General features: G+C 37.2%; 1 long non-coding RNA gene across 1 annotated transcript; it reads left to right on the top strand.

The window, feature by feature from the left end:
- The first annotated feature begins 1,686 nt into the window (after nucleotides 1–1,686).
- LOC116094396 lies at nucleotides 1,687–3,641 on the top strand. Its single transcript, XR_004120083.1, has 2 exons — nucleotides 1,687–1,873; nucleotides 3,493–3,641. It is a non-coding gene; the product is annotated as an uncharacterized LOC116094396 (long non-coding RNA).
- Nucleotides 3,642–7,276: the final 3,635 nt, after the last annotated feature.

The raw sequence follows: 7,276 nt of genomic DNA, 5'->3' as shown, positions 1-7,276 counted from the left end.
GGAACAGGGGTTTGTTCTTGTTTTTTTTTTTCATAACAACATTGTTTATAATTGCCAGATGGTAGAAGTAAACAGGTGTTTGCCAACAGATGCATGGATAAATAAAATTAGCATATACATAGGATGGAATATTGCTCTATCTTTTCAAAGAACAAAATTTTAGCCTATGTTATGATATAATTAACCTTGAAAACATTAAGCTAAGAAAAATTATCCCATCACAAAAAGACAAATATCATAGGATTCTTTGCATAAGAGATACCTGAAATAGAACATTCTTAGAAATAAAGAGTAAAATGGTGGTTGCCAGATGCTGAGAGGAAAGACATAAAAATTCTCATTGAATTTGTACAGAGTTTAAATATTGCAAGATGTAAAGCATTCTAGAGATTGGCTATTCAACAATGTGAATGTAATTAACACCACTAAAATATACACCACAAAATGCTAATATTTAACATCACCAACCACCACTACCACAACAACAAAATAAAACAGTTAAAGAAGAGATCTTTCTTAAACAAACAAAAAACAGAAAACAAAAACCAACAAGAACATATGTAGAATATTTAGTGGGAGTATGCCAAAGTTCCCACTAAATATTCTAAATATGTTGTTTTTTGTTTTCTGTTTTTTGGGTTTTTTTTTTTGTTTTTTTTTTTGTTTGTTTGTTTGTTTTTTTGGTTTTTGGAGGTGAAACTGGAAAAGGAGATATCGTGTGACATGTAAATAAAGAAAATATCTAATTTAAAAAAGATGTTAGTAAATGAAAAGTGATGAGAATAAATTATTTTTCTGTCCTATACCATATATACACTTGGATTCGTAAATAGCTTAAAATTACCCCATTTTGGGCATAGTGGCCAAGGGATGGTTGAAAGAAAACAAATGAATGATTAACTGAAACTAAAGGAACATGAGAAAACTTATCTAGACCCATCATTTTGTGAGCTAATTGAGAATGCATTTTTAAGAAGGTTGACAGAGGTGTGAGGATAGTGCTATTTCTAGAGTCAAGTTCTTAAAAATATGAAGACCCCAGTGCCAGGTACTGGACATTCCTCACCCAGGTAGTCCCCACCAGCTCAAAAAAGAGAAGAGTTTCAAAAACCCTGTCTTTAGCACCACTGTACATTGTAGTAGTAGGAAAGGAAATGATTCTGAAAATGACCTGGAAAATTCTGTGTTAGCTAGCATTCTGAGTTCCTGAGGGAGATATACATGCCTTCTGCAGGAGAAACTCATCAAAGGCCTAACCTTTAAGTGGACCCTGCCTATTATAGCAACTGCTGGACCAACAGTGGCATAAATGTTAGGAAGTGATCAATCACTTGTTAAAATCCATACTTGTCTACTCCACAGGAAGGAATTCAAGCCTGATACAACCTAGTCTGAAACTCATGGCTGGGAATCTCATACATAAGCCCCAGAGTCGGAGCATGCTACTATTTTATTTTCATGCTGTTTTCAGACTGACTTCTAAATATTTGTGTTCTACCCATAGATTAGTGCTTTTCTCAAACCTTTTGCACTAGATAGCTAATGCAGACTCATACCTGCTCAGATACTGAGAATAGATAACTTTTAGTTGGTTATCCTAAACAAATATCTATCAATACTTTCTCCCAGCTCAAGGAACACCAGGGTGTAGTACACAAGAAGGATAGAAGTGTCTTTGGTAGAGAAAAAAAGAGTTCTGCAAAATTCTGTCTTCTGGATTTTCCCTGACCACTGTCTTCGTGAATGCACAGCAACAGTGGCTACCTTCACAAGGACCATCTGCCTGTCAACACTCCAGCACCGAGGGAGAGGGATGCATGAGGCCTCACCCCTCGATGAAGAGTTATTGGCCATTAATGGCTGGTGAAGGCAGGTCAGTGATTTTTAAACAGGGGTGTAATCACTTCTAAGTTGACCACAATTCAGAAAATGACCCACAGCCATGCATATGCAAATAATCCTAATTAAATTCAGTGTGTCACAGAAAAGCATGAAAACAAAGGTATGAAAGTAGGAGTGATGCATGCTGGGAAGTAAAAGATTCCAGAGTGAGAGTAAGATAGGAGAATAGAGGTTAATATGACTGAAATATATTATATACATCATGAAATTGTATATGAATAATTAATTTATAAATAAGTTGTCTTTGCTGTCAAGAAAGCATTTGAAATGAAAAATTATTAACTTTAGAAAACTATAATATCTGCTTATGATTATTTTTAATTATTAAATACATTGCATCCTCATGTTAAATAAATGGGAATTTATAAATAATTGTGAGAACTTATATTAATATAGTTTCCTTACATTAAGTCCTTTTTGTATTCATGAGATAAACTGTTATCAAGTCAGAACACATCTAACTCTACACCTCCTGTACTATCTCTGTAGCTAAAATCCGCTCAAGAACCACCAGAGTTTTTAGAATGAAAAAAAAAAGAAAGAATATGTAGTTGAGGAGAACTTGAAGATAATATAATTTTATTTCTTTTTTTAACTTTCCAGATAATTTCTTTTATAACTATTCCGGTTTTCAATCATTTAGCCCCAGCTGGAACTTCTCTGTGTGCATGGAGGCTGCTATCATTTAAATAAGCACATTTAATTTGCAGGCACCTAAACTGATTAAATTTTTTCTCATATTGAGATGAAGTATTCTTTGCCGACATTCAATTTAATTCAATCTTCTGAAGTTATTGAGGATAAGCCTAATCTCACCACTAAATGCTAGCTCATCGGATGTCACAGGCAGCTATCACAAATAGCTATCAAAGGCTCTTAAATTGTGTCTTTTCCAGCCTAAACTATCATTTTAGGATGTATCACTATATCCATACACAACTATTCTACTTATATTCTAAAATCCACTAAAATTAGTGTCTCAAAATAAAGGTCAGTGACAGATAATCATTGACCAGTCAGTTTAGCATAAGATTACATCAGGCTATTATTGGATACTGTAACTGTAATATATTTTTCTACACCAAACAATCCACTTTTGTAATTATATAATACTGTGTATTCCCACGTAGCATTACATTTAAAAATCATCTTTTTAAATGTCACTTAGAATGATCCTGTTATAAAAACCAGTAGCATCATGTCTTCCATGTTTGACCTCAGAAGGTTTGAATTGAATAGCATCATGTCTTCTGTGTTTGACCTCAGAAGGGTTGAATTGAGTTTCCCAGAATATATGTTGGAGTCCACATCTTGCTACATGTGACCCTGATTTAATTGGAAATTAGTCTTTGAAAATACCCCTGAATAATGTCATATTAAATTATGTTAGACCTTTACCTAATAAAAGTGGTATGTTTAGAGAAGTAAACCTTCACGTTCCCCCTATACACATTCATGAGAGAGAGAGAAAGGAGACAAAGAATGAGAGGGGAAAGAGGGAGGAAGAGGAAGAGCGAGAGGGGAAGGGAGAGGGAGAGCGACTTTGTTACTTGACACAAAACTTAGACTAATTCTTCATTGCCTCTACAGGTTATGTGGTCCCTGTAACTGCTGGTTAACACTAGAATCCAAAATTCATGGCACAGATCTTTGGATCATGACTACACCAAGGACATAGCCTTCGTGTGCCTTGAGTTCACACATGTAACTTGGAAACAAACCTTTGTTGTTTTAAGATATTTTGTTTGTGATATTCTCTTATGTATGAAAGCCATAATTCTCTTAGATATATTTTGTTCTGGGAATTGAGATGTCACTCTCAACAAATGCCCAAGGTGGAGCAACTCTGAGACAAAATGTAAATCAGACTGTGAAATATTTATTACACTCGAAGGTATGGACACTTTTTGCTAACATGAATGATGAAGGCGTTCTCAGAAATGAAAGACATATTCTAATATTTCTCATAAAATTTCTTGTTACAAAGTAGCAGAAATAATTGGTAGAATTTTATTTTTATGTTGCATACTAGAACATGGAGATGACAAACTTGCATATGTAGCTTAGGAGGTTCCTCAGTATAACATGAATTCTGCAATCCATAGTAAAATATGAAATGATATAAAAAATTGATTACTCATCAAGTGGTTAAGAAAATAGGAACTAGAATTTAGAGCACTTGTTGCTTTTGCAAAGGACCCAAGTTACAAGCCCCTACAGTAAGTGACATACAACTGTATGTCACCCAAATTCAAAGGGTAGTCCGCACTTTGTGTGCTGTGAGTTTACACATGTGGACTGCTTTCACGCACACAGACACAAGTGAGCACCAATTAAAAATTAAGTGTGTTTTACAAAGAAATAAAAAGAACTAAATCCTGAACATTTGAGAATTGCTTATATTCAGAGCGAGAGTGAGGGCAAAGACAAGAGGGTGAGGAGAGGTCATTGACACAACTAGGAGAGATGGAACTAAGAAAAGCATAACAAAAGGAAGAAAACGGAGGAAGTCAGGGAGGTACAGAAGAGGGAAGGAATGGAAAGAGAGGAAAAGAAAGGAGAAAGGGGAGGACAGAGGAGAGGAGAAAAGGTTAAGGGAGTGGAGAAGAGTGAAGTATGCTCTGGCCTGAGCATTTAACAGTGAATGTGCATCATTTTTGCCAAAGAGCCAAAAAATCATTTGTAGGGTAACTCAGAGAAGAAGTCTCCAGGGCAGTGGAGTGTCTGCGCATGCCCAAGATCAGCTCTCCTCATGCTGAGACAATAAATGTCTGGTTATGTGCAAAGATGAATTGTCATTCATTACAGCAGTCTTTAAAAGCTCACAAGTGACCTGCTGTCTATCATTGCCCATTTGAAGTGTATTCAATATCTTTCACACATAGAGTTCCTTAAATTATTCATCTACCAGCCCAGTCTCAGTGATTCCAGGGGCTGGAATCCTTACCTGGCTGAAATTCCTAAATCACTTTCTTACAGGAGTGATTCTGAGGCTAGGGGTTGTCCTCCTGACACTGTAGTTCTCTCTAACCATGCAGAATAGCCAATCAACAGGACAGAATAAACAATGAGAACAAGGTTTCACATATGAAACAGTATTTCAGCGACACCACCAAGAAGCAGTGAATGTGTTTCCCTTCCCACACACCGAAAGGTGGAACGTTTTACACAGAATCAAATCACAGACCACCCTGAAACAGATATTCAAAGGTTTTGAAAAAAATACGATATATTTCAAAGTCCTAGAAGATGCAGTTTGTAATAATGTTTTCACTACAGAGATTGCTTCTTGGTTGATTATATATTTTGTTTTTATCTCCCACTTAAAACATGGTGCCACAAACAATATAAAGGCTCCATTCACAGTCTCAGTATCTAACACATGGCTCATATGATCAGCCTCTTATTGTGTGAATGACATGTTCAAGTGTTTCTTTTTCCTCGGCATCTTTAGAATCTTCTCTTCATTTCCCCTTTGATGGAGCAAGTGTGTCCAGTGTAGACTTGGCTGGGTTCATTATGGCCAGTGACATTTGGTTTCTCTTTGCTTAAATCTTTCCCTTTGTTTGCATCTTTCCCTATGTTGGGAATTTGTGTTAATATTTCTGTGAATAGACTTTCTCTCACTCTGGCTCAGCTCAGTTAGCTTTTAAACCTGATCACCTGAGCATTTTGTCTTCACATATCTTGAGGTTCTTGAAGTACCCTGCTTCATCTTTTCTTTTCTTTTCTTTTCTTTTTTTCTGTTTTTCCCCTAGATGAATTTCCAGGTAGCCTGTCTTGAAACTCACTACCTCGCCTGTATGATTCACTCAGGTCTGGGCGTTTCTTACTATGACTTCAATTGAATCTAAACCATTTTCAGCTCAAAGTTTGCTGTATCATTTTGCTTTTGGTTCTTCTACCTTTTTAAAGTTTCTTTGTTAGGTACTCTTTGTTGGTCAAGTTCCTTACAACAGTTTTCTTAAATGTACTATCAGAGAGCTCTTTACTGGTTGGTATTTGATCAGCTTCTGGAATGTTTTTTGACTATCAGGTAAGGTCATGGATTCCAGAATGTTCTCTGCTGGTTGTTGGTAGCCCATATGATCTGGGATTTGGTGGTTGAGGGAACTAGTTTCATCCCAATCTACTTAATCTCTCTGTTCATAGTTGTTCTTCTCAAGTTCTAGGCAGACATCTCATCCTAAAGTCACTGGTATTATTTTAGCTTTGAGTGAATACCCCAGCCTGTCTTGGAGGAGAATCTCCTTGATGGATAGCTCCCAGATCTCAGCTATTAAGTTTGATAGTGTGTCACTCCCGAGCCTATAACCTGGACAGGCTAGTTACAGCATTGAGGTATGAACAACCTTCCTGCTTCTACACTCTTCAAATCACTGATCTGAGCTTGAAAACTTCCACTTACAGAATCAGGATAGAATAATTGGAATTAGATGTCAGACAGGGTGGACAAGTGTGTCTTTACTTAATACTAGTGCTGTCTCAGAGTGGCTAGAGCCAAGCCTAGAGATGAGAAAGTGTATTAGGAATCTTCTGAATGGATTTCAGCAGTCTGATACCATATTTCAAGGTAGAGAATTGAACTGAATAGCCTGGTGTCTAGGACGCTCTAGAGGCTTCCCCCAACCTCCACCCCACACTGCTGCATTTTTGTTTTCATTCTCCTGGCCCTTTGAGCTTCTCTCTTGTCTCCACCCCACCCCCCATACCTGATCCTGCCTCACTTATTTCCCTTCCCCTCCCTTCTCTCACTCAGGTCTCTCCCTCCCTTTGCCTCCCATGATTATTTATTTTGTTCTCCCTTCTAAATGAGATTGAAGCATCCATACTTGGGCCTTCCATCTTGTTAAGCTTCATGTGATCTGTGAATTGTATCATGGCTATTTTGAACATTTTGGCTAATAGCCACTTATCAGTGAGTTCATACGATGTATGTTCTTTTGCATCGGGTTACCCTCACTCAGGATGATATTTTCTAGTTCCATTTATTTACCTGCAAAATTAATAAGGTCCTGGTTTTTAATAGCTGAGTAGTATTCCACTGTGTAAATGAACCTTGTTTTCTGTGTCTGGGTTGTTTCCAACTTCTGGCTATTACAAATAAGACTGCCATGAACATAGTGGAGCAAGTGTCCTTGTCATATGGTGGAGCACCATTTTTGGATATTTGACCAGGAATGAAATAGCTGGTCATTGTTACTGTCTAAAGGAAATGCAGGTACAAAAACGGAGTAGAGACTGAAAGAAAGGCCATCCAGAGAGATGGATCAACTTGAGATCCATCCCATGTGCAGGCACCAAACCCTGACACAATTGCCAATGCCATGTTGTGCTTGCAGACAGGAGCCTGGTAAGGCTAACCTCTGAGAGG

The sequence above is a fragment of the Mastomys coucha genome, unplaced genomic scaffold (assembly GCF_008632895.1).
Source record: "Mastomys coucha isolate ucsf_1 unplaced genomic scaffold, UCSF_Mcou_1 pScaffold16, whole genome shotgun sequence".
NCBI classification, from domain to species: Eukaryota; Metazoa; Chordata; class Mammalia; order Rodentia; family Muridae; genus Mastomys; species Mastomys coucha.
The sequence above is the reverse complement of the archived record's forward strand: the minus strand, read 5'-3'. Positions and strand labels throughout refer to the sequence as shown.